We start from the raw sequence: 26,309 nt of genomic DNA on the forward strand, positions 1-26,309 counted from the left end.
GGTTTACAGAGACCCAGCATCTGCTAAGGACCAATTGCTGTCTTCAACTGAGGCATCAATCTCAACAGCTAGTCACAGGGGACTCTATTTGTACGTGTTGTGGGCCAGCTGAATAGCCAGCAATCCAAAATATGTCTGAGAAAAGGGAGGGCCTGGACTCACTCTGAATTAAATGAACTTTGTTTTTCCAAATGTAGGCTATAGAATGGTATTGCATCCGATGTAGAAGAGAGCTATTAAAAAAAATAAGGGTGCAAGAATCATCCCAGGGAACAATAAGACTCACAAAAGGAAACAGAAGAGAGCCTTGATAAAAAGCCTGTAAAGGAGGGACCAGCAGAAGTTGCCCACTGACTTGACAAGGGAACAGAAAGAAGCCTCACAGCTTTTGAGGTCCCTTCCTCCCACCACAAGCAGGCTTTGTCCTTTTGAAAGACAGGTTTATGACTTTAAGTATATTTATTCCATTCTGTAACTGAGGAAAACTCAACACATCAGCAAGGAACTCCGGTAAAGAAGATTCAACCTGGAGCATACTGATCTTAATGTGTGAATGTTTTCCTTCCTTCCTAAAAAAATTTGCATGTGGTAAAGGAATTGTGCCAACAGGTTACCCCCAGGTAGCCTCTTGGCCGCATGCAACTGCTCACTCCACACACCACATCCCCTCTGTGGGATGGGAAGAGAATCCAAAATGTGAAAATGAGAAAACTTGTGGGTTGAGATCATGAGATTTTAATAGGGAAAACAAAACCATGCATATAAGCAAAGCAAAAGAAGGAATTAATTCACTGTTTACCAGCAGCAGGCAGAAAGAATTGACATTCTGCACAATGTGAGTGATTTACATCCTTCCTGCTTAGCATTTAGTGCAAGAATTGATGCATTGCTGTTTTCCATTTCTTCACAATATCAAAACTAATACAAAGAGTTCTGAGAAAACTGACTGCAAAGGTGTGTAAGCCAAGTGGCAGGTGAAACAGGTGCATTAGGTCTCCTTGCTGGAAGAACTCCTTCTCAACAGGATTATTGGATTAAAATCCCACTGATACCGCTAAATCAAGCTCAGTTCACTGTACAGGAGAAATGTGAAGTTCTCTACATGAAAGTTGGAGGCTAAAAACAGACACATGGGGGGAAGGAGCTTCTCCAAGACAGAAGAGGAGCTGATACAGCAGATATTTAAAGAGGACTTGTCAGACAAGAGCATACTGAAAACTGCAGAAATGACAAACCACATCAGGGCTAAGAATACTTGAACTGGTGATGCAAAGGAATAAAAATATGCGAGTACTTAAAAAATGCCTGAGTTGAATTAAAAATCCTGTAACATCATGTCCTAAATAACTAAATATAATGCAGAAAATCAGGACTGACATATCTCATATGTCTAAGCTCTGACAAGCTTAGATCTAAAGAAGGGAGGAACATTCTGCAGTGCCAAGGTCTGTGACAGAATGAGTAGCTCTGCATCTAATTAAATAAAAATGTGATTTAACAGTGGAAAACTAAGTTTGACTTCTTTTATGTTAGCCCCATGAATGACTGGGGTAAAAGATGGATTACTGTAGCAAAAGTGATTTCCTAAATATAGCATTCATAACTGTGAAGAAATTGAAGGCAGTGAGAATTGCTGCTCTGTAAATAAGAAATACTTCAGATACCTGCCATACAGCTTTTAGAATCAAAGGGAAAATATTTTCATCTCATTTTTAATTAGCATAAATGTGATGGCTTTTAATCAGAGACTCAAATCTTTAGCAATGTCAGTGGTTTTAAAGCTTCAAACACTTGTTCTAAACCAACTGTGCATTACCAAACTCAATGATAAAAAGGCTACTGCTAAACATTGTTTCCCACCACGTATTAGGTACTTACCACCCAATAATAATCCTTTCTAATTTTAATTAAAATTCTAATTTCACTAATATCTCAATGCAGATAATTGCTCCAAAACACGAAGCTGTGCAGTGAAGCCACAAGAGCTCAGAGGCCACAGAGCTGATGGCTCTGGCAGCAGCACCAAGGTTCTCCCACAAAGGAGGGACCCAGAACTGAGCTTCTTTCCAACAGAGCAGGCTAAAACCACTCTAAGTGAGCATTTACCTATGAAGCTTTTTGCTTCTCTGCCAAACCCCTGCTGCTTTTTAATTAAAACCAAGTTTTGTTAATTAGAATGAAGGTCCCAATTTTAACTTTAGCTAAAAAGCATTTTTTTAAGCTAAGAACTAAAGCCTCTGTTCTCTTTGACAGATGCTGGAAGCTGAAAACTTCCAGGAAGAGCAAGGAATACAGCTTCCCTGAAAACACAAAACTTCTGTATTTTTCCTCTTACTAATTTAATACAGTAATTCTAGGGTGTTTTTTCTGGTTTTGTTAATTTTCTCCATATTCTCAGAGTTCTCTACACCTGTAGATGTAGCAAGAAACTACTGTCCACTTCAGAAAAACCAAAAAATAAAGTGAGTGTGTGCAGAAGTCTCCCTTGCCAGGACAGCAGAATTCTCACTTTACTTCAGATTCTGCTGTTGCTTTTAGTCTTTGTTTCCTTCACCAGTAAAGCCCCATGTGGTGTCTGTTAACACTAGATAATAAGACAACACCCAGCAGGATTACAATGAATATCTTCCAGCGACTCTGCAAGCAGGTTATCTAAGAATAATGCAAATTTTCTTATCTTCTTTTTGAACAGAGCTTGTTTGTGTTCCTATAGCATCTACCAGCCCTAATTATGTGCATATCATAATCAAAGATATGCACAACCACAAAACAAAACACTCTGCCTTTTTGTTGTTCACCTTCAGCTCTGAAGTATTTTATCTTGTTTTCTGAGAACAGATGCTCTTGGGAAAGAACCTTGAGATGGCAGCCCTGCCAGAAGCTCCCACACTCCAGGTGGAAGTTGTTCTTCCTGTGCCTCAGCTTCATGTCTAGCACACAGCTCTTCTGTCACCAGCTCACCCCTCCTTTCGCAAGAGCCGAGTCAGAAAGGAGCAGCTGTGGGTAGCTGAGGTGAAAAGCTTTCTTCAATATACTACTGCAAATGTGATCCTGTAAGGAAAAAAGGGACCAGATGAGCTCTTTGTGGTCCTGAGTGCACTAATGAGCCTTAATGGCTCTAAGCAGCTGCATCTGCAGCTTCTACTTATACCCATAGGCCCAAGAGCTCTATTTAAGCACAGCCCTGGGCCCTTACCCCTTACTTGAGCTCTGTTAGAAGAGTACTAGGTCTGTGAGATACATGAAATAAGTCTTCATTCAAGCTTCAGCCTCTAGCCTAACTTGATGTCAGCCTGATCTCATTGCCTTGGTGGTTGCTGGGCCTCATCCTAAACACAACTAAGGGGTTTTGCTGCTGCCTTCACCTTACATTTCTCTCTTCATTGTGATGTTGCCTTATGATCTGGATTTGTGGCTGCCTGTGGCTGTCTCTAGGTCTGTCTGGCTCAACTGAATGTGAGAGCAGGTTCTGGATGGTGAGGTACCTGCTCTGGCAGGTGTGTTACCAACTTTGGCTCCCCACTCAACCTTCCCTTAGGGAACAGTTCTGTCCTTGCCATTCCCTGACAACCTCAAACATCAGATCCTCCTTTAAGTTACTTGAATCTCTGCTATTTTAAATGAGTTGGAAATATGCCCTAATTTAAAGCCTATATCAAAGATGGAAAGCAGCTTCTTCCCTTTCATGGAGCAGTTTTCATCCTTTTTCTGACATTCATATTAACAAGATTGATAGTTCTGGTGTTTCTACAGGAAAAAAATAGATAATTCTTTTATTCTATTAGCTGTGGGCTTTCTGTTTGTTTGTTCCTGGTCACAGATGTATACAGGGCAGGCAAATGTTTTCCCTAGTCCAGAGCATCCAGCTCTGGGATCTGCTGCATAAGAAGGATCTGTACCTGCTGAAGAAAGTCCAGAGGAAAGCCATGAAGAGGAACAGAGGCATGGAGCACATCTTCTATGAGGCTGTGAGAGCTGGGGCTGTTCAGCATGGAGAAGAGAAAGCTCAGGAGACCTTATGGCACCTTACAGTACCTGAAGCAGACCAACAAAAAAGCAGGGAAAAGACTTTTTACAAGAGTGTGTGGTGATAGGATAAAGAGGAATGGATTTAAACTGAATGAGAGCAGAATCAGACTAGATATAAGGAAGAAATCCCTTACAAGGAAGGGTGGTAAAAGACTGGAACAGGCTGTCCAGAGAGGTGGCTGATGTCTCATCCCTGTGAGGTCTTGAAGCATTAAAGGCCACATTGGATAGGGCTGTGAGCAACCTGGTCTAGGTGGAAGTATCCCTGCACTTGTCAGAGAGTTTGGAATAGATGACCTTTAAAGATCCCTTCCAACCCAAACCATCTATGATTCTCTGTATTTGTGGTGATAATTCAGTGTTTTCTCCGCCTGACAATCCTAAGGTGTGAGGTGCAAACTCACACTGCTCATCAGTTCTCTGTGTTCTCAGATCTGAAGCCATGATGCTTGAATGGCATTTCACCTCCATTTTCCCTCAAAGAGATCATTTAATGAAAATTACCTGAGGCATAATTCAGCATTGTGCAACCCATGAAAGCATCAGCATGCCTATGATTCAGTGTAAGCCCAGTGAGGAGAGGCTTGAGATCTCCATAAACTCTTGGTGCTCTGGTGCACTGCCACCCTCCCTCTTCTGTCTCAAACAAGAATACAAGAACTCTATAAAGCTATGAAAGCACTCTGAGGAATAAATTTACCAATGCCCTTCAGGAAAAGCAAAAAACATAGTGTGGATTTGTACTCACTCAGCTGCACCCAGCAGCCTGATATCACATACTTTGTATATCTGAAACTGTGACCCCTTCATGAGTATTTAGCATGACTTGAAGAACTCCATGTTTTTTGTGGAGCTCTTGAAGTGCTAAATTGTGAAATATGGTATCCTTGAAAATAGCTTTTAAAGCATTGCTCTGTCACAAGGCAAGACATAAATGAGTCATGAATTGCACACAGGCACAGGACTGCTTCCCAAAGCTAGGCTCAGTCTGTTCTGTAGACTGCAACCACCCTTGTGAATTAAAGCTCCATGATAAGAAAGGCTGGGTGAGTGGCTCTTGTCAGAGTGAATTATCTCATTCCAGAGCCCTCCTTTGTGAAGAAGTATTGCTTAATTATAAAAAGCTTTGTACAAAGAAACTTCAATTTTATTTTCATCATTAGATATGTTCTCTGTATTACTCAACATTTTATAACTCATTGCTGAGAAGACAAAGCAATCTTCCACAGCCAGGAACACATACACATCTTTCTACAGAAGCATTAAAAAGTAGTGAGGAAAGAATAGTCAGCCTTTTAATTAATTCTGGTTCCAAGGAACAGAATGAAAAGATTGTGAGTGGAACATTAGCCCAAGATAATGGACTCCTAGTCACACTGCTGCATAATTGAGATACAGCAGATGATTTTATGAAAATTGGATGGAGCAAAAAGATTTATTTCTGGAGTTGGGAACATTAATCCAAAGTGTCAACTTTTCTGCATCATTCGTTGGGGGTCAGCGCTGAAGGTGCCAGATATCTTCAGAATGCACTGACAGTACTTTCCCTTGAAGTAAGTGAAGATGCTCTGCATTTAGCAACTGTTTTCAGCACTGTCAACTGGCAGGTGATAACAACATGAGGTACATGCTGATCTCACTTGAAATACAGTAATATATGTAAGCTGCTCACGGTGGTTCTGATTATCGAGGTTGTGTTTAAAAGTGAAGGAGGCTCGGGGTAACATTAGTGCTGACTCCAACTCCCTGAAAGGATGCCGTAGCCATGTGAGGGTCCGTCTCTCCTCCCAGCCAGCCAGCAATAAGACAGGAGGACACAATCTAAAGCTGCAGCAGGAAAGGTTTAAGTTGGACATTAGGAGGGATTTCTTCATAGAAAGGGTGATTAGACAGGCTAGCGGGCTGGCCAGGGAGGTGGTGAAGCCACCGTCTGCCCATGGAAGTGTTTAAGACAAGACTGGATGTGGCACTTAGTGCCACGGTTTAATGGACACGGCGGTGTTGGGTCATAGGTTGGATTCGATGATATCAGAGGTCTTTTCCAACCTAATTGATTCTGTGAATCTGAGAAGTCATATTTTGAGGCGATAAAAAAAAAAAAAGAAAAAAAACCAATTCAGGGTTCCTGTTGTGATGTTAATCTGACACGACGTCTTGCATGCTTCAGACCGCATTTTATTTCCGCTGTTACTACTTTTCCGCTGCCTAAGTTATCCCGTAACAGCAGGCTGGGCGATGTTACAGCGCCGGGCGCCACCCGAGCCCGTGCTTTGCCCGCATCCTGCGCAGGTTCCCAGCGCGGCCCGGGCCCAGCTCGGCACAGAGGGAATTTCTGTCGGAGCCTCCGGGCCCCCCTCACGCCGCGCCCGCCCGCGCGCACCCCGGGGGGCGGGGCCGCCGCCGCCTCCCGCGCCTGCGCGCGCGCCTCCCGCCGCGGCGGATGAGCGGATCAGGCGGCGACCGGGCGGGGCCGCGGCGGCAGCAGCGGGAGCGGGGCAGCGGGAGCGCTCCGTGCCGCGCGGGGCAGCGCAGCCCGCGCCTGCAGGGGACGGCAGGGGAGGGGTCCCGGCCGGACGCCCCTCCGCGCCTCCCGCCGGACCTGCTGCGGGCAGAGGTGAGGGCAGCGGCGGCTCCGGGACAGCGCCATAGCGACCGCGGCTGCGGACGGGAGGCGGGGGGCGTGTGCCACGGTGCCACCCGGGTCCCCGCCGGGACCGCGCTGCCGAGCGTGCCGCCTCCTCCGGCTGCCGGGCGGGAGGGGATTGCTGGGAGCCGCCGGGGGTCTCCGGTAGCGCCGGGCCCGGTGGGTGTTGGCGGGCGCCGGCCGGGCTGGGTCCCGCGGGCAGGCTGAGTGGGCTGCGGCAGCTCGGGGCGGTGCCGGGCGCTCCGCACCACGGGCCGGCTGTTGCCATTGCCGTGCGCGCACCCCGGGCCCGCCCGCCCGCCGCCGTTGCAACCGGTCGCGTTAAATGCAGTTAAAATGTATCTGCTGTGACTGCCGGTAACCTCCTTCCCCTCGCACTGGGAAAATAAGCCTGCGCTGCAGCCGTGCCCGGGGGAGCGAAACCTAGTTACTGTCCCCGGTCCCGCGGCGCTGCCAGCCGCGCTCCTGCATCTCTATTAGCAGGCCTCGCAAATGGCTCGCTCCCTAAAGAGCCTGGGCTCCCAGAGCGCTATGCTCCGCCGTGATCGTCCAGATGATGTTCACACGCTTGCTTGAAATAGTGGTGTTCCCAAATTGTGTGTTAGAGGTGTGCGCTGTAGAATTTGTCTTCTGAAAGGAGGAAAGCCATCAGTTCAGCGTGTCTAACGTGTTTCGTGTCGCCACTGTCCAGAACAGAGTTCTTGGGATTGAGATCAGGATACCTTTTAAAAAGAGTTGATTTTCATCTGGCAACTTTCATCATTTCAGTCATTTCAACTTAATCATAGGAAATGTAAATCTATTTGATCTCAGTGTTAGTGCAATCGGGACTCTGCTAATGCTCGTTAATTATCAACCTCAGTTTTGAAGTTCGGAAAAGACAGGAGATAGTACCCAATTGTTAGTCTACAGTGGACGTAATGGGCAGCAACAGAACTGTGTAAATAGCAGGGCTGCCCACTTGTCTTTGTCAGGTCTGTTGAGTTTAGAGTTGATACAGTTCTGGTTTTCAGTGATGTGGAAAATGTGAGAAGAACATAGTTGCATTGTTGGCTATCAAGTAACTGTAGAAGGGACTGGGGAAATTTTCTGTGTGCTGTTTTGTTTTCGAATTCCCTGCAAACTTCTGAGGTAATTTGTTGTTTTAGCTAAGTACCAGCTTTTAGTCAAAACTCCTGAGCTTTGAAGTAATTTGTTTTGTGATTATACAACTTGCCAAAACCTGGCCGTAGAGCCCTCCTTTCCAGGTGCTGATTTGATGTGTCTACTTCAGAATTGAAACTAGTTGGAAAAAAAAAAGAGATGTGTGATTGTGGTCACTTGTGGACCCTTTGGCTCCTCTTTGTTTTCTTTATTCTAGAGTTGTGAAGGTCTTAGAATCATTTAGTTTGGAAAACACTCTAAAAAGTCATGTTGTAAGTAAATCAAATATTTCGAGGCTGATGTAGCTTAGACCTAGCAAGACAAAATCCTTTTTCTACTTTAATCATGGGTCAGGGAAAAGAACTCCTTTTAAACTTGCTGCTTTGTCAAATTAGTTAAAAAATGACTTTTTAGTAAAGGTCTGTCTAGCTCATATCTCTGCTGCATGTAAACACCCAGAGTACCCCAAACTCTGTTCTGTAAATGCTTGTTAATGTTTGTTAACTTTTACAATAGGAGGAATTTTCTGATGTTGCAGGAAACAATGTTGGACTCCTACACTTTTTATGGGGGACTGAACTGAAACAGAAAGTCAGACTTCAGTGGTCCTGTTCTTTTAATAGTGGTTTGCTTGCTCCAAAGAGAAATAAGATGCAGAAATGAAGGGAAAATAATTTGGAGGGAAGGGAAGTTCACTGAAGATGGCTTATTTTTAGATTGTCTTTTCTTAAATTCTGTTAACGTGCTTGAGAAGGGTCTAAGGGGATGCGGCACTTACCCATTTTCTTCTGTCTGATCTGCTGTTACACTTTCAAATAAATGGTTGTGCAGCTACCTAGTAAAGAAACTATGCATACTCTGTATTCTGTGAAGTTGTGTTCCAGCCTCCTCTCCGTCCAGTAAATCTTTGCACAGGACACTCAGCCAAGTTTTAATGAACTGTGTTGAGTCAATTATAAGCCTTTCATCTCTTCGCTGATTACTGCTTTACCACCTCCCTCCCCACTGCATTTCCCACAAACTCTGTTTCCTGAAGCATGCAGCAGAGTTTTCTAAAGGCCTTTTCTCCCTTCTCCCTTCCTGTGCTGTGTGATTCCTCTTGCTTTAGGCTGCCAGATAAGTTATCTCTTGGTCTTCTGCTTCAGAACAGAAAATAAATTTGTTGGAGAATTTACTTAATGTCGTATACTTAAAACTTCCTAATGCGCCAAGCAATGTGGTTTGTTTCAGTTCTGTTAGTTTCTTTTTAATGAACATGCATCCTGCATCTACATTACTCAAATTTATGATTAAACACAGAACAACAGTTTTTATTGTTCAACAAAACATAGAATTATGAGGGAAAACAAATAAAAGACTTTCAGTGAAGAAATAGTGATAGCTGTAGAAAACGGCATGGTTTTGCTCACAACATGTGTGGGTTTTTCTCCAGTCTATGCAATGTAATTAAAGTAGCATAAACACAGACATTGCTGACCCTATTCTCTGAACTGTGATGTGAACCTCTTGGTCAGGTAAACTGTGTTTCATAGTAGACTATGCTGTTAATGAAGATCTTGCTTCTGCAGCAGATGTACAGCTGGGGAGCAGAGGAGCAGTGGCACAAAGCTTTTGGAGGGAGGTGTTTGTATAGTCACTGTTTTCACAGGAAGGGGGAAGCAGTGTAGTTTGTTGCCTAGGCTGTTTTGGTGAATTGGTGTGGAAGTTAAAAATATCGCTTCTAAGTGTAAAATGATTCTTTAGTTGGTTTCCTGAGTGAACTGCATTTACTGTGTAGTTTTCTTTCCCCCCCCTCAGTATTCTGATGTGGTCATAATGATGTTGAATTAGTTAATCTTTTCTGGTTGTTAGACAGCAATTATAATCATCTTCTATTAGAACAGGTGGTTGATGGTAATATAGTTCAGAAGTAAATCTTGTTCAAGACAGAAGAAATGATGGGCACAGTCTTGGTCTTTTGTTTTGTTTGAAAAAAACCAACAGCGACAAAAATGTTTTTCCCAATGCCTTTGATTCATTTTAGAGGACTGTCTCTGAAATTTTTTTGAGTGATTATTTTGCTGTTCTCCTGTCTTTCGGGTAAAGTTGATATCCTCTGTGTTTAGCTTCAGCTGGTAAATAGTTCCCTTCCTTCCATCTGCTGCCTACGCCTCTCCCACCTCTCTACAAAGTGGAGAATCATGCTCTGAGTTTAAAGCTGGAGCCATGTGAAGGGCTTTGTAAGGCTCTTGCTTCTCTTGAGAATGTGTGAACAAATATTGAGACAAGTGTGACTTGCACAAGTTTTCTAGGTGCTAGAAGGCCTAGTAACCAAAAACTAGAAAAAATGAATTATTGACTTTAAAAAATACTTAATGGTATTGATAACTGGTGGAGGAGATCCATTGTGGCATCCTTGCGGACTAATTTGGACCTCGCACTTAAAGAATCTGCATTGATTTGGGTCTGTTTTATAAATTAGCTTCTGATGAAGGAGGTAGTTTCTCTTCCTAAGAAACTCCTGTCAGTTTAGATGCAGTAGAAGCAGCTCTGTGTAGCTTTGTCTTAAAACATATGCTTGTCCAGCTTGTGGGAACAGCAAATTGCATGCTTTTCTGGTGATTTGTCTCATTTTGGTAATTTCAGACCATGATGGAGCTTGGTGTTGTGATGGCTGACATTGGCTTTTAAAAGGAAGGCCTATATAGAGTGTTGAACTCTATAAATGCAGCAAGTGAAGTTTGGGAAACAGTGCTCATAATAGGCCACTGATTAGTATCAGATATGTTAAAAGTATTTTATTCAGAGTAACTGGTTCTGGATTGTACACAGTTGAAATCTGGAGCAGTATTTTGCTATATTTGTTATAAAACAGTGTTTAATCCCATCTGTACTCTACAAGAAGGAAATCTGTTGCAGATGTAACGTGTATAGTAGCATAAGAAGCTTCTTGAGAACAGCTAAAACTGTTTGACAGATGGTAGGAGGCATTTGGGAAGTCAGATTTTCACTTTGAGGAAATAGCTTGGACTTCTGGTGCTAGGAGAGGAATAAATAAACCTAATTTTCTTCACACTTTTAATTGTGGATGTGAGGTTTTATCTCAGCTTGTTCCCTCAGCACAGAGTACAGCACTTATCATTCATCCACTAAAAATGCTACATCTGTCTCTCAAGAAGTTCTTGAGGTTACAGTGACTTTGACACCATATGGGAATGTGTGTATCTGATCTTCCTTTTTTTTTTTTTTTTTTTTTTTAATTTAACCATTCATTCATTCATTTGAAAGAGTTCTCATTGCATCTAGTCTAGGCTTGAGCTAGTTAATATGCTATCTGTATGTTCAGCCATTTGCCAGTGCATTAATCCTGTCACCCAGTGTTTGTGTTGTAGTACTGCAGAAGCTGTTAATATGACTATTGAGATAAGGAAAACCAGCATGTTTCCTTCCAGAGTTATCTTTTTCTTGCCTGCAAACAGAAGCCATGGTATTTTGCAGGTTATTTCAAAAGACCAGTGAGCTTCTTTTGAATAGGCTTGGACTTGGAAGTGCAGGTCATTTAAACATGTGAAAAAAAATTATTTTATTGAGTGTTCTTGCTTAACTTAGGGAAGCATGTGTATATTATGGAGACTGTTTTCAGTTGACATTTCTAGCTATTTAAGGAATTATACATGAGAAAATAAGTGGGGCTTTTTAGCATTCACATGTTTAAAGCCAATAGTCCTTAAGCAGATGGTGTAGTAAACCAAGTTGGGTCCTTGACTGTGGCTTGCATATTATTTATCTATTGTTAAGCATTCCCAAAGCTTAATAAATTAAAGGGCAGTTTTCACCTCTCATTGCACCTCAGAGTAATTAATAACACCCATGAATGGTTTATGTGACTCTTCAAGTAGCAGAAGCATCATTCCAAACCTGGCTTTGTCTCATGTACAGTTGGTCTTTTTCTTACTACCTAAGCAGGCCATGTCTCAGTGATTGGCTTATTTTTCCTCAAAAATATTCTTTAGATGTTGTATTTGTTACAGATGATTTAGAGAGTTAAGACAATTTATTACTTACAACGGGGTGGTGATACATAAAAAGAGAGCCATATTGTTGATACAAGATTTGTGAAAAAAATTATAGATTTAGTTGGTGTCAAGTTCATGAATTATGAAAGATTCCTGCCTTTATTCTAAAGCTGAAATGTGATGTATTAAGATCATGAAACACTTGGCCAGGTACACAGCAAGTTCATTTGCTTAAAGTTTCATGTGGATTTTTTCTAATTACTTCTAAGACATGGTAGTAAAAAGTATCCTTTATGGGCAAAGTGAATACTTCCATTAGGTAAAGGATGGGTGGCATTTGTTTCAATATTGCATTGACCTAACTTTTTAGTTAATGTATTCATATTTTATGGTCTTGCAATCTTTGCAGGTTTTAAAAATTATTGTGTTAATGCTGTAAATATGTGAATAGATGCTTCTTAAATGGCGCTCAACTGAGAAACTCAAAACAGTAGTTTTCCCTGCCCTGGTTGCAGTGTAGTAGAAAAGATCACTTGGTATGGTGACAGATGTAAACTCTTTCCAGTTCTAAGCACCATATTTTTTCTTTATTCATGCATATTTGCTTCTGATGTAAATAGCTGCTTATGGGTCACTGTTTTTTCTTTAAAGCAGGCCATATATTGTGGTTCGTTTCTGCAGGGCATGAAAATGCTGCAGTGTGTGTGACTGGAGTTAGGGAAAAATACTGTTCACAGGCACATGAAGCTTTCAGAATAAATCCCAATTGCCACTCCCTGAGCAAGCTGTTTCTCCCAGCCTCGTCTCAGAGGTGGCTGCCCGAGAGCCTGGCGACGTGCGTGGGGATGGGTGGTGGAGAGGAGCAGGCTGGGGTGTTTGTTCTTTGTGTGGTGGGATGCTGGTGCTGCCAGGGGAGGAGGAGGCAGTTTATTTGCAGTGGAAGTTTTGGTGCAGCTTGTGAACCTTTGTGCTGCGTTAGTCAAATATTGTTCTTTAGCATGAAGAGATAGCTGGGATATTGTTTAGGCGTTAAAGCAGTGGGTCTGCAGAAACTGCAGTTCGTTGTTTCTCAGCCCTGGGACTCACATAGAGCAGCACCATACTGTACCAGGAGAGTGGGTTTCCTATTGTTCCTCACTGGAGAACTAGTCTAAGAGAAGGACTGAAACATGCTAGAGTTTCAGTCTGAAGCTCACAATACGTAACAAATAGGAAAACAAATATTTAACATGGCTGTAGAAGGTCACCAGTCTCTCTCCCTGCATGACTTTACCTTTGTCTAGTAAGAGCTCTGTTAGAAGGCTTTAGATGTAATCAGAGCTCTTGTGATATTTCTTTCAGTACTTTTTCCAGTGGAAGGCAATCACAAGAACAAGTTTATTTGTGTCTCTGAACGGAACTGAGCCAGTTTAGATCTCCATTTAGAGTAGTGCAATTGATTACATAATGCAAGGAAAATGTTTTGGTCTAAACAGAGACACTGTGGCAATGCATATAATGCAGTCTATGTTAATTGGGCCTGACTTTTAAGAGTGAACCACTTACCTTCTTCTTCTCCCTCATCCCCACCCTCACACATGGGGGGGTTCAATATAGAATTTTCGATTTCATATGGAAATGAGGCAACTCATCTTCTTGATGGAGGTATTTATTTGTTCTTAGGTAGTCTACCATTGGTGCATCTCCTGCTTTGTAGACTAGCACAGATAATCTTTGTGCTTCCTGTACAGAACATGTCAGTCGTGCTGACTCCTTGCCACCTACACGTGGCTGCTGAATGTGAAACTGCAGTTCTGTGCTCTACTGAGCACTGGCTCCACAGAGTTATAACTGGGAGCTAAATTAGATGTAATTGTAGGAGTGGTGCTGGGTGGAGATGGTGCAAACCCCTGGCACTGCTTTGTTTCAGGCCTTGGTCATTTTCAGGAGAAGGGTACCTGTGAAGTCAACCAAGTGCTCTTTTCCCACTAATAGATGGATGTATAATTCAATCTTTTTGGTAGAAGTTGAAAATGCTAATATGACTAACGCTAGTGCTGTCATTTTTCCGTGCCTTGGAAGCTGCTGTACTGTACTTTTTGAGAGACTATTGGACACTCAAGATTATTGGATTTTTTTTATAAAGAAGATAGAGTAACTTTAAAAAAGATACATATTTTAAGTACTTGAAACATAATGTGTTTATTAATCTGTAGTCCATGTATAAATATGGAATAAAGTAGCTAAAGACATAGGTTGGTGTCTAAAGAAAGTGTTAACTGTTCTAGTATACCAGTTCCAAAAATAGAGGAGTGGGTCTGAGTTGAAACATTAGCAAGATGAAAATGACAAGACTTGGAAGTGGCACTTGTATTGCCCCTAAACACCATTCTAAGGAGCTATTGTTTCTTTTAGCAAGGAGTGTTTGAGTAATTATGAATGTGTTTAATCCAAGTCTAGAGGAAACAAAGTTTGTCTAGATACAGAGTTAAATACAAAAAAAATCTTAAAAATTATTTGTTGAAGATGTCAAATAACAGCTAGTGTGATTGGAGGAAAAATTGCAAAGGAAAAGTTCTGTAGACTTGGGCCACAAATTGGCATCAGCTCAGTGTCAATTCATTGTTTGTAATAGCTTGTTCTCCTTCTGAACTATATTGGCACAGGGAGATGTTGTACACCAGCTAAACTTGATTAATAGCCTGCACTGTAAACCTGGGCCAAATGGAGGGAAAATTTGGCTTTGACTCATCTCAGTGAATTTGTTATGTGTACTGTACAGCCACCACCCATTTATTCTGGGTATAGTATGCCAGACAATATAATTCTGCAAAGCATGTTAAATATTGCTAGTATGACTGTACAGTTGAGTAACTGACTAGTTGAGTAACTAACCAGGAGATAATGCAAACATGCTGTCTTAATGCTCCTTATTCTCAATGCCCTCTTTCCACTTTGGGAGACAAAAAAAGAGGTCTCTGCAACAGGAGAAGTCATTTAGGTCTTGTATTGGACAGCTAAAGTACAAGATCTACAAAGAGAAATTTCCATATCTATATTAGGTTTTAGACTTGCATATTTTCCAGCTCTCTAGATGGCTGATCATGATTGATTCTCTGAATTAGAAATCTGCTGCTCTCGTCTTTCCATTTCTTATGTGGGAACCTTACAATGCTGAATTCTGATTTTTGTCCCTGCTAATATGCTTTTCCAATTCAGGCAATGTCGCTAATGTTATAGTAATATGCAGTAGAGGGAAAGGAGGAGGATTGAAGAATACTGTTAATTGTTACCTGAAGTAGCAGTGGATGTCATGGGCAAATTACTAATGGAGGAGTTTCTTTTGTGAGTGAAGACCTCTTGCATCACTCTTCTAACCTAACAGCAGCTGCTCTGCCAATGTTGAGGTGGCCTTTTTGCTTCTCTTCTATTTTTGTCTGTGTTAATAGGATGGTGAGGGCCTCCTTCTGTTAGCTTTATTGAAGAGAAGACATCTGGGATTGCTGCTTTTCATGTGAGATATGGCCTCTCTACTTTACATGCAGTTCGAGCTACATTATCTGTTCCAATTTCACTGGATACTTACCATCTGTCTTCTGCCTTGGTCTCCTACAAAAATCACCATTAAAGGGCTGAAGGGAATTTTCTGTCTGGTTTCTTGTAGCTCTAGGCATCATATCTGACTGTGGCTTTAGCTGTTTTTCAGGATATCACAGTTTTGGAAGAGGGCATGACAATTCCCTTATATTCTCTCCAGATGGAACAGACACTGTGGAGGACTACTATCTGCAGGAGGGTTTATTTCTTTCTTTTCCTTAAGTGATGTGCTTCCCCGTGTTACTTGGACAGTGGTGTGTGCTGTCTGGATGTGATACAGGGCCTGTGTAGAATCTGCTTTGCTGCAAGGACTTGCTGAACCTGTAGAATATAATTTGCATGCGTGCATGTATATATTTGCATAGGTAAGAGTGTGCTAGCAATACATGAGAAGGAGATGACCTCCTGGAAACTGTGAGCTGGCAATTCTCAGTGCAGGGCTCCCAGCTAGGTCTTCAGCCTAACACAGCAGCTGTGACCTGCAGTCCTTCATTTTATTTGGAAATTCCTTTAGAAAAAAAAATAAGTTTTTGGTATAGGTAAGTCGAGCAAGTTTGCTTATCTGTATGATGGAAATTGAAGGTAGCTCTGCTTCAATTAGTGCTTTAAAAAAATCTAAATTGAATCTGCACAATACATGAAAAGTTACAATTCTAACACTAAGGGTCTTGCTGGGCTGTCTGTTATGATTTCTTGGAGGCTGGAAGGTTTATGTCACAATACATATTTGTTCTGCTGAAATCACAATTCTGTAATTTCTCATCAGCAATTAAAATGTACTCTGTGGTTGTGCAGCGAAGCCAATAAGCTAACATTTGGATCTTGTTTTGTTCACAGAGTTAAGGACCCCACACCAAGCTACCTATAAAGATTTACTGCTTGCTCTTTTTAAAAACAGTACCTTGATTCAAGCTTGGAAACAGGATTAACTGTTACAAACCTGTGCTGCCTTGAAAATGGTCAGGATAAACCTTAATGCAAACAGCTACATTAAAATACCTGGGAAAGAAAGTCACCAGAGGAAAGCATGGATTTGAGGTCTGTGAAACTGGCAAGCAGAAAGCATTTCCCCTACTGAAATCACAATTCCATCTATTTAAATAGCGCACAAAGTTACTGAGTGTAAGCAGAATTTTTAAGATACAATTGTGAAATCATCAACAAGAATAAATGTTCTTCCTTCATGAGGATTGTTCTCCTTTGATTAAAAAAAGTCTGATAAGGCCAAGGAGCACTGAGCAGAAGGCTTAAAGGTTCTAATCAAGGTAGAATGCAGTGAGCTGCCCTATAAAGTGAAGGAGAAACTGGCGAGAAATAAACCTGAGTGTACAGATGGATCTGTACCATGGCAGCTACTTTAATTAAATATTAACTATACCCACTTACTGTCAGTGCTTCAAAGAACACTGCTCAATATTCCTCTCCATGCACTAATCAGAATATTTTTCTTTGAAGCTCAATCATCAGTTTTTTCCAGTGTCATCAGCTCTGTGTGGCTGTCAGCTTGGAGCAGAGAAACATACTTTCTTCTTAACTAAACTAAGAACTGGTGTAAGGAAATGAGGCCTGTGGTCTGAGAGGGCGTGGTTTTTGGTGGTTTTGCTTTGCTTTCTTTTTAAATTTGTAGAAGACCTCTGCTCTGGTCACTGTCAGATCATGTGACAAGTTGTGCTACTTTGGTGTTCAGAGACCTTGTTGAATTAAAACAAGCTTTTGGACTTTCCCCCTGTTTTTGACTTATAAATAGCCTTATATTTATATTTATATTTATATTTATATTTATATTTATATTTATATTTATATGTCTTCAGTAGACTTTAAAAGTTTCCTTGTATATCTTATTGTTGATTTCTACCTTATTCCTAAACAGAGCTTGATTTCTGTCAAAAAGAAGATTAAATATCTGGTAGGTGGTGGTGATTTTTCAAGCGTAACAAATTGATGATTGCATGTTGTACCATTTATTGAGTAGAAATATTTATTTTTTGTTATAAATTGACCAGAAAAGAACTTCAATACAGATTTTAGCTATTCATTTTACCAATTATCGAATTGTATTTCACCCTTCTTTATGAAATGAAGAAAAACTGGACTTTTTTGCTTATCTTAAGTAATTTTCCTTTGTGATTGATTGATTGTTTTTGTAAATATAACCTACTTATGAACAGGACTTGTGTTATCTCTTAATGTAAATATACTGAAATAACCTCCATCTTATTAATTGCCATATTAGCAGCATGGATGGAATTGAGGCATGAACAGGATAAGACAAAAGTCAACACTGAGCTGTACTGTTTCAGTTGCTGTAATCTGTGAATGCTTCAAATTATCACCTGTAGGCTTTCATTCAAAAAGAGAAGAAATTATTTATCTTTACATACTATATAGATTAAATATTTGCCAGTAGGAATCTCTGACAAATATATTGCAGATGTAGCTTTGCCTGTTTTCCTGCATTTTCATGCTTTTGTTTCCTTACAGGGATTTATTTCTGAACTCTATTCCTTAATTATTCTGCATAATAATTTGTGGACTACTTCTTCCTCTTATTGCAGGAACAGGAATTCATTATGCATCTGAAATAATTACCAGCATAACATTTCTCATGCTGAGAATAGTTAAAAATCATATCTTCCTGTCTTCTTCATCAGAACTTGCAACAGTATATTACGCATCAGGCTGCTGAAGATCCAGCAGAATTAGATGGCTTAGTCTGCTTGTGGAAGAAGAAACCAGTAATTTTTCTGTAACAATGTGGACACTTGGTACTGCTGTGTAGCAACAGGAGGCTCAGGCTTCTCAAACTGCTGGCTCTTTTGGGTTTAGTTTGAAACTTCAGGCAGCTAAGGCTTGTTGCATTTTAAGAAAACAGTGTTAAGTGTTACTTCACTGTGTATTGTTCTTAAGAACTAAATACTATGAGTTTAATTTGTTTTTCCTTTTAGTTCTGTGGAATATTGTCTGGCAGTCAACTGTTTGTGAATTTAATATCTAAAAAAGCATTTGTGCTGACAGCCCAGGAAAAGGAAAGGGAAATTAGAGGGAGAGAGACCTGGTGTTGGTTTCAATGTATAGTGTTCAATGATGTAAAGTGATGGCTGAAACATGTCTGCTCTATTGCACGTAAATTTCAACTGTGATTCATTGTAGGCATTTTGTCGATGTTTCTGTGGGTTTAAAAAAATGCATTAGTTTCCGGTGTTAGCTAACAATTTCATTTAAACAGTTTGTTGTTTTTCTGGTGGTATGGTTTGGTTGGGGTTTTTTGACTGTAAGTTTCTTGTAAGTGATTAAAACATAAACTGCTTGCTTAGCAGATATTTCTGTCTTACAATGCAGATTTTAGGAAGCTTGGGTTGTCTTTCTTGCCAAATGAGTAGCATCTGTTGTGATTCATTTGGCTTTAAGGTGTTGGGGGAAATGTTGTGGAAGCAAGCTCTTGGCTCATAGAATAATTTTCTGAATATAGTGCCTTCATAGAGATGGTATTTGATTTTGCACCTCTGCCTGTCACCTTTTGGATGGAGGGAAGGAAGGAAGAAAGGGATGTGGGGCATTTTTGGTGTTTTTTCGTTTCTTGTTGCTTTTGTCAGGGAGCAGATGGTGTTTTAATGACTTGTAACTTGCTATAGCTGACCACCTGCAATCTGCACAGCATGTTCTGCAGCAGGGCAGCCCAGACAGGGGAAATTGTGGAGGAGGGAAAAGTAATTGCTAAACAAGTTTCATGGGAAGTCTTAGATTAGAAAAGGACCTGAGTGAAGGAAGGTGTGCATATGTTATCAGGTTTTACCTTTCAGTCTGAAAGCTCCCACTGAATCCTCACTCCGTTCTCCAGTGTCAAGGGTCCCAAGAGTTGAATGGTGAGGGAGAAGAAAGGATGAGGCTTTTTTATTACCACTCACAGGTATGATAGGTACAGTTTTCCAACTCTGCTTAGCATCTGTCCTCTTCTTGTGACACAGTGCTGCTGTTGCCATCAGTACTGAAAAAAAGCCCACTTGAGCTCTGGCAGCCTTAGTTGCCATCCTGTTTCAGGGTCATGTTTGCTTGAGATTTGTTCTGTGATTTTTAAAAAATGCATTTATCTCCGTGTTTGTCTTGCTGTAGTCCTCTTTTAGGTGATGGCCTTGTGTCATTAAGTGTTTTGGTTATAATTTTCTGACTCTTCTCAACATCTTTTCTCCATCCCAACTTTATTCTATGCCCATAAAAGTTTTATCTTTAGCCTCACACACCTTTCTCATTTAAACAAATAGCAGCATATTTGTTTTTTCTTCTTTGCTGCTGTCCTGGCTGTCTTAGCAATTCAGAAACTTAGCAGCCTTCTTCTGTCCTTTTGTGCTTTGCTTTAATCTCTCTGGAGAAAAATACAGGTGTTCACTGATGGAAGCTTGCATGATGCATGGATATTTTGTAGTTGTAAAATTTTAAATGTCTGTACTTGAATCCCATGCATGACAGACTTTGCTGCTTACCTAGCAAAGATCGTGCTATTGTAACAGTGCGGGAGAAGCTGCAGTTCAGGTGCCTATGTCAATGTCTCCTCCCTCCTCAAACAAATATAGCATAAGCTATAAAGCAAAATTAGTAACACTCCACTCCTCCCAATACTGACTCCAGGGGGGTTGTTATCAGCATAAGTTTATTTGCTCTAAGCAGCACTTGCAGGAGCCCTACTGCTGATACTCTGGTGGAATGCAGTGCTATCAGTGTGCTCTCCAGGACAGCCTTGGACTTTGTTTCCTGACTTCACGAGGATGACATAGGTGTCTTGGCTTCTGTTCCTCCTTCATCATCGCTGTTTCTGGTGTCTCATGCATCTTCTAGTTCCCAGCAAATGTTTTGCTGAGTAGCAAGGACAGTAATTTTGATCTTCAGCAGGCTGTCCTTCCTTATAAGGAATAGAAATGCCAGACTCCTATGGATTCTGATTTGTGAGCATTACAAAGACAAGCTGGCATGCTTGGTGTCCCGGGAGCTGGTGTTATGTGCTTTGCTTGAGATGCATAATGAGGCTGACAGCTAGGAGATGGATTTTATCTGGGGGAGCATTGAAATTGCTGTTGAGGTGGTTCCTAAAGCTACTGACTTGCTAGTGATGGAGTAATTTTTCTGCCCATAATGAAATGGGTAGAAACCATGATGATTATATGGGATTTGCACAGTTTGCCCTTCAGCCTGCTTCTGGCACGTGTGGCAGAAGACATAAGAGTTGTAGCAATAGGATATAGCTTACTTTGCTTTTTTCAACTCCTGCTAAAATTGTAGGAAGAAAGCGAATTGGAAGTCAGAGCAATATATATATTTGGATTCATGTTACTTATGTTTTCCAGGAATGAGTGGTAGTTCATTCCTGAGAAGCTCATGCCATGCATGCCATGATGTGAACAGTCAGCTTCCAGACAAAAGTGACTGCTTTTGGGGGGTTCTGTGTGGAAAATGTGTTGCTGACAGACTACACCTATATTTTAGCATGAAACTGAGATGTTTTCTGTGCAGGCAATTACTTTCTGAAAGTGCCTCAATTTCAGGTGAAGTGAAAGTCCAGGCAATCCAGATGTACACCTGCACTAGAACAGCACTTTCTATTCTGAAATATGAGGCCACTATGGAAAACTTGATTTTTCTTCTGGTAATCTGAAACAAAATGTCTGAGTGTGCTCAAATCCCATACATGGGAGCAGTTTATTGTGGATCTGTGTTTTAAGGATGATCTCACCTGTGGTAACTTTTAAAGTTTCTGTTTAACTGACATTATGGTACATTTCTTTAGGCATCTGAGAAGGTTGCTTTTCAGATGAAAGCAGTTTGTATACTTCCTTACCGTGTGTGGTATGTTGTGGAAGTGCCTGAAGGCTCTTGGAGCACCCTTGGAGTGTATTCCCTGCGGGCAGTCCTTAGCCTCAGGTTGGGGCAGGGCGGTGAGCTCTGTGAAATGCTGCCACCTACAGCACTCTCCGGGCCAGCTGAGCAGCATCGGCAGAGCTCCCTGGAAGTTATGAGCCGTGAAATGTGACACGGACATGATGCTGACTTTCTGCCACTTCATCAAGGACCTGTTTTCAAAATGAAGAGCAAATTTAAGCTTGTTGAAATAATGGAACAGATGCCTGGTAGGCAGATATATTGTGTATATTTAAAAATAAATTCTAAAAATGGGGAAGAAAAAGTAATTAATGCCACTCTGAACTCCAATAGTGAATGAAGTTATACTAAAATATAACACTGGAATATATCACTAGAAACAAAATTTTGATGTTAAAACTGAGTAGTAACTATAGAATGGTGCTCATCAGCTCAGATTCACTAGAAAATCAGAAATCACTTTACCTGCTTTTCCTTCTGTTGAAGTAAAGTTATGAGAAGAAACATGATCATCACTGAGTCACATGCATCTGAATTTCATAGCAAGCAGGCATAATTTGTTGGTTTTTTTTTTTTTTTTTTTTGGTAAGAGGAAATATCTATGATGTAGGAAAGAAGAAGTTAGAAAGAAAGAAAAATGAGAATTCCAGCTCCTCCTGCCTGTCTAGTTGTTCTACTAATTTCAAAATGGCAGACATAAAAAAAAAGCAGGCTGGGTGACATAAATTATAAGTAGATTTCCTTGTCAGTAGGCAATCTAAAAGGCAGAATGAATGAGAGAGAGAAGTTAAGCTCTTTGAATGGGAAGTATACTGTACAATTACTATCTGTTGTTAAAGATAGCATGAAAAGGCAAAATGAAACTTCATAACCCACCTAGATCATCTTTATCTTTTTTCTCTGGGGCTATTTTTCCTGTTAAACCTTCAATTTTGCCTTCATAAACCTTAAATGTTTCAGGATATTTGTGAAGAATTTTCTTGTTAAAATGTGATTTATTTATTTACCAAAACAGCTAACAGATCCTTGAAGATGTCTAAGGAAACAATTGTGCTATGGTTTTTTTTTTTTTTGATTGAATGCTGTTCTCCAGTCCCAAAGTAGACAGACTGCTTAGCATTTTAATTGGTTTTCAAGATGAATTCAGGTTTAATGTTCAAGGCCAAAGACAGGGCTAGAAGGTTAATTATACTTATCAACATTTGGGAACAGTCAATTCTCATTGTATGTGAAGTGTTGGCATAGTGCTTTTCTCTTGAGGGAAATTGCTTATTACCTCATGCTCTGACTGGAATGTTTGTGTGCTTATCTTGGTTAGGTAGTTGTCTCAGTTAGTTGAAATTTTGGTGCTTATAAATGCATTTGAAATATCTAGCTGGCTCACTTTTAATCTAGATTTTATTAAGTTAATAGCACTCCTAGAGTTACAAACCCTAATTTCATATTGATGTCTGTTGCAGACAATTTAGATACAAAAAAGCCGAAGTTGTGAATTTCACAGAAGCTGTCAGGGAGGCAGTGTAAAACGTGCCACTGTATTAAGAGCTACTGGCATATGGTGTGCTTTCTCAGGTTGTGATCATCAGAAAGAGATGCTGATCCTTCTCTGAATTCTGTTGAGGGCTACAAAATGAAGGAACGAAATCCTTTCTCATGTGAAAGATTATGTAGGCCAAGCTGGTTTTTAGATTAGAGGCTCTGCATGTTTGTTGCTGTCATTAAAATCAGTATTACTTGGGCTTTAGCTTTACAATTTTGGAAAAAAGAACCCCAAACCAATACATTTTCACTTTCCTACATGTTCATTATAAGGCTTCTTGGACAAATCATAGTTTTTAAAAGTTAAAGACTCTACTTGTAGCTACACTGTACCTGCTGAAGTTGACTGGTTTGTGTCTGTGACAGCTGGTTTTGGATACTTAATTAGTAATGGATTGAAAGTGCTGGGCACGGGCTTCCTCCAGTTGCCCCTTTTGCCATTGCACACGGTTGGAAGCGTGTGCTGATACTTACTCTCACAGCTGCTCCTGCAGGGATCTAAATGGGTACCTGCACTTTTCTTCCTTCTGTCACCTCTGCAGTGTGCCAAAGGGACCATCAGAAAGGGAAGGTGCCCCAGGAGCACTCTCTTACACTCTGGTAGGTTGGGACATGCATTTTTGTCCAGTTACAGCTTCTGAGCGATTGCTGCCCAGCTCCATTTACTTTGTGAAGCATGGAAATTAGTGCTTAGTTCTTTTCCTACACATTAGACTTGGAAATACACGTGTAAGCTGCCTTCAGGGGAATAAAATGTGTAACATTATACACAGAGGTGTAGTTGACTGCTTTGGCAGAGATACAGGGTATTGAATTGCTTTATGCTAATATTATCTCGGTAGTTAAGCTTGTGTTATCTTGGTGTTGTGTGTGATTGTAAATATGAAAGTAAATTATAAAATGCTGTTAACTGATAATTCTTGTCAGTTTGGGGGACAATATTGGGATGTTCTAATCCTGTGAAAGGCAAGGATGTAGGTTTTTTACTTTAAATAAAGAAATGCATTCCCTCTTGGAACTATTCTTTCCCTTATTTATCATCAAAATAGCAATTTAAATTGTTTGAGCTTACATCCCTCCTTCCCAGCATTTGTTTCTGTCTTTTGCATTCCTGAACTATGTCATGGGTCTTGCCCCTTTATTGCCTCCTTTAACTAGCTGATTATTGAGGGGCTGGATAGAGGGTGTTGGGGACGCAGGATTCAAATTTCCTATCAGACAGTCCTGTGGGATTGCACAGCTGAGAGGATTGTATTCACTTTAAATCAGGTGCTCAAGCTATCTGATGGCCCCATTAAACCATTTTAGGGGAAAGAGAATTCCCAGTACTTGAGTAGACTGGGTGGAAGAGAAGGAGCAGATTCCTTGTCCATTAAATATTTGTTTAGCCTTGAACAGAATAATGCTTTGCTTAGGATGTAATTTTTTTCTGTCTTTGTTTTCTTCTCTGAAGCATTTCAAAGAACTTCCAAGGAAGTGTCAAGACTTTGTTTTCCTGTCTGTGCTTACCACCACTCCCTGGTTGTCAAGGAACAGAACCCTTGATCCCAATTGTGACACGTTCTCAATTGATGGAAGCAGAAGAAATAGAATCTTTTATATTGGTCCCTGAAGCAGAACATTAAAATTGCCCTCATAATATGTGCTTCTTGCTATAAAAAGTCTTGGTGCCTCCTTGCAGTATTGGGAGCAAAAAGCATTCTGATCTTCAGAAATGGGATAGTTTGGTGGACAAATATGTTTAATTTCTGTTCTTGAGGGCTGGCTGTAATGTTTGAAAAGCTTGACTTCTATTTTCATCTCTGTTTGTTTGTTGCAAATAGTGTGAGCAGTGGCTGACTTACATTAGGCAGTGATATCGACCTGATTTCTGAGGGCTGTGAATTGCAGATAAGTTGTCACTTGATGATGCTTGTCATTCATCCACAGCTGTTTGTTGTGGCAGGCCAGGTGCTTCTCATTGCCCAAAGAAATGTGCACAGAAGCTTGTAATTTATTATATAGAAATGGGTAGGTAAACAAGAGCTTTATTGTTAGATCACAAGTCTGCAATGCAACAATACTGTACAGTTCCTGTGGATATGTTGTTTAAGTATTATTGGTTCATCCTATTAAACTAAAAGCTGTGCAAGATTGTTGCAGCAGTTCTAAATCAAAGTTGATGATCAGCAATTACTCAGTAGCTTCAGAAGATGCTTGGATGTTTGGTGCTAAAAGCACTAGTTCTTGTTAAGCCTTGTATGAAGTCTATTTGTAATATTTTTCTCCTGTATTTAAAAACCCCACAGAACAACAGTGAAAAACCTCCCCAAAAAACTCCAGCTTTCCTCCCTAGAATCCCCCCAAAAACCTCACAAACAATAAACAAACACAAATAAAAACCAACCATGCTGAAAAACCTATGAAAGATCCTGAATTGTGATCAGGTAGAACAGCACTGACGTCTAAAAAGAAAAGTTGGGTTCATCAGCTTGTTTTACTTTAGTGTTATAGTGAAAAAAAAAACAAACTTGGCATAACCAATGGAAATCTAAATTAGACTTTCTAAAGCTTTTTAATAAACCATGATGTGTAAACCAGATACTATTGCTGCATGATTGAACCTGCTGCTGCTTTAAGTTAGGATTTCTAGGGTTTTTTCTATTGCAGTAGGCTACTCTGACCTTTTGTTCTTAAATTCTTGTACAGATATCCTGTATCTTGAACTTGTATAAGCTACCTTGTAGCGCTTGCCAAAAGAAATTTAAATAAAGGTCATTTATTATGTCATCAACTCTGTTTTATTATGAAGAAGAGACACTGCTGCTAAAATAAGAAAATTAAATTGTATATGAGAATAAACATAAGGTTCCTGTTTGAAATATCTGTTTTTAAGCCTGCAGAAAGCCCATTTTTTAGAAACCTCCCACGCAACACAACTGTATTCCAGCCAACACAGCTCAGCTGAAACTTGTTTGCCTGGGTTAAGACTTCTTTCATATTTTTGTTCTTGGAACTTGAGGTGTTTTTTGTTTAATTTATTTCAGGTTAGAGCAGAAGTTAGGATTATAGTTACTCTCTTAACTGGGTTCGTGTGAAGTGTATTCATGATGCTCATTCTAGAGGTAATCTCAGTTCTTGCTTTGCTGAAACAACCATTGACATACAGAAAAGTGGTCCTGTACTGGTAGGTCTTTGGAAGATCTGACACTTAAGGTGTCCTTTCAATAACTATAAGAATTCAAAAGAGGCCCTACGGTTTCTTTCACCCTTGAAAATAAGTTGGGCATTCCTTTCAGTTCTCAGTGGTGGCAAAATACATAGAGTGAAGGATGGACTAAAAACCTCGTAGAATTGCCATTAGAAAATTGGTCTTTGCACTTGCTCAGTTTTGGAAGTATATTATTCATTTAATGGAAAATCTTATGGATTCATTTAGGCAGTCGGCTGCAACAGCACCTGATGTGGCAGTGTGCTGTCTGTGTGTTGGTGCCTGTTTGTCCAAGCAAAATCAATGCAGCTTCTGGGTTACAGAA

At 40.5% G+C, this 26,309-nt stretch overlaps 1 protein-coding gene across 2 annotated transcripts in view; it reads left to right on the forward strand.

The window, feature by feature from the left end:
• Positions 1-6,533: 6,533 nt before the first annotated feature.
• OSBPL8 (oxysterol binding protein like 8) overlaps positions 6,534-26,309 on the forward strand; it is an 83,520-nt gene continuing 63,744 nt past the window's right edge. For both annotated transcript variants that reach the window (XM_058022045.1, XM_058022046.1), the window contains exon 1: positions 6,534-6,643. The gene's annotated coding sequence lies outside the window, so the exon portion shown is untranslated. The remainder of the gene's footprint in view (positions 6,644-26,309) is intronic.

Source organism: Melospiza georgiana, chromosome 4 (assembly GCF_028018845.1).
Source record: "Melospiza georgiana isolate bMelGeo1 chromosome 4, bMelGeo1.pri, whole genome shotgun sequence".
In the NCBI taxonomy this organism is placed as follows: domain Eukaryota; kingdom Metazoa; phylum Chordata; class Aves; order Passeriformes; family Passerellidae; genus Melospiza; species Melospiza georgiana.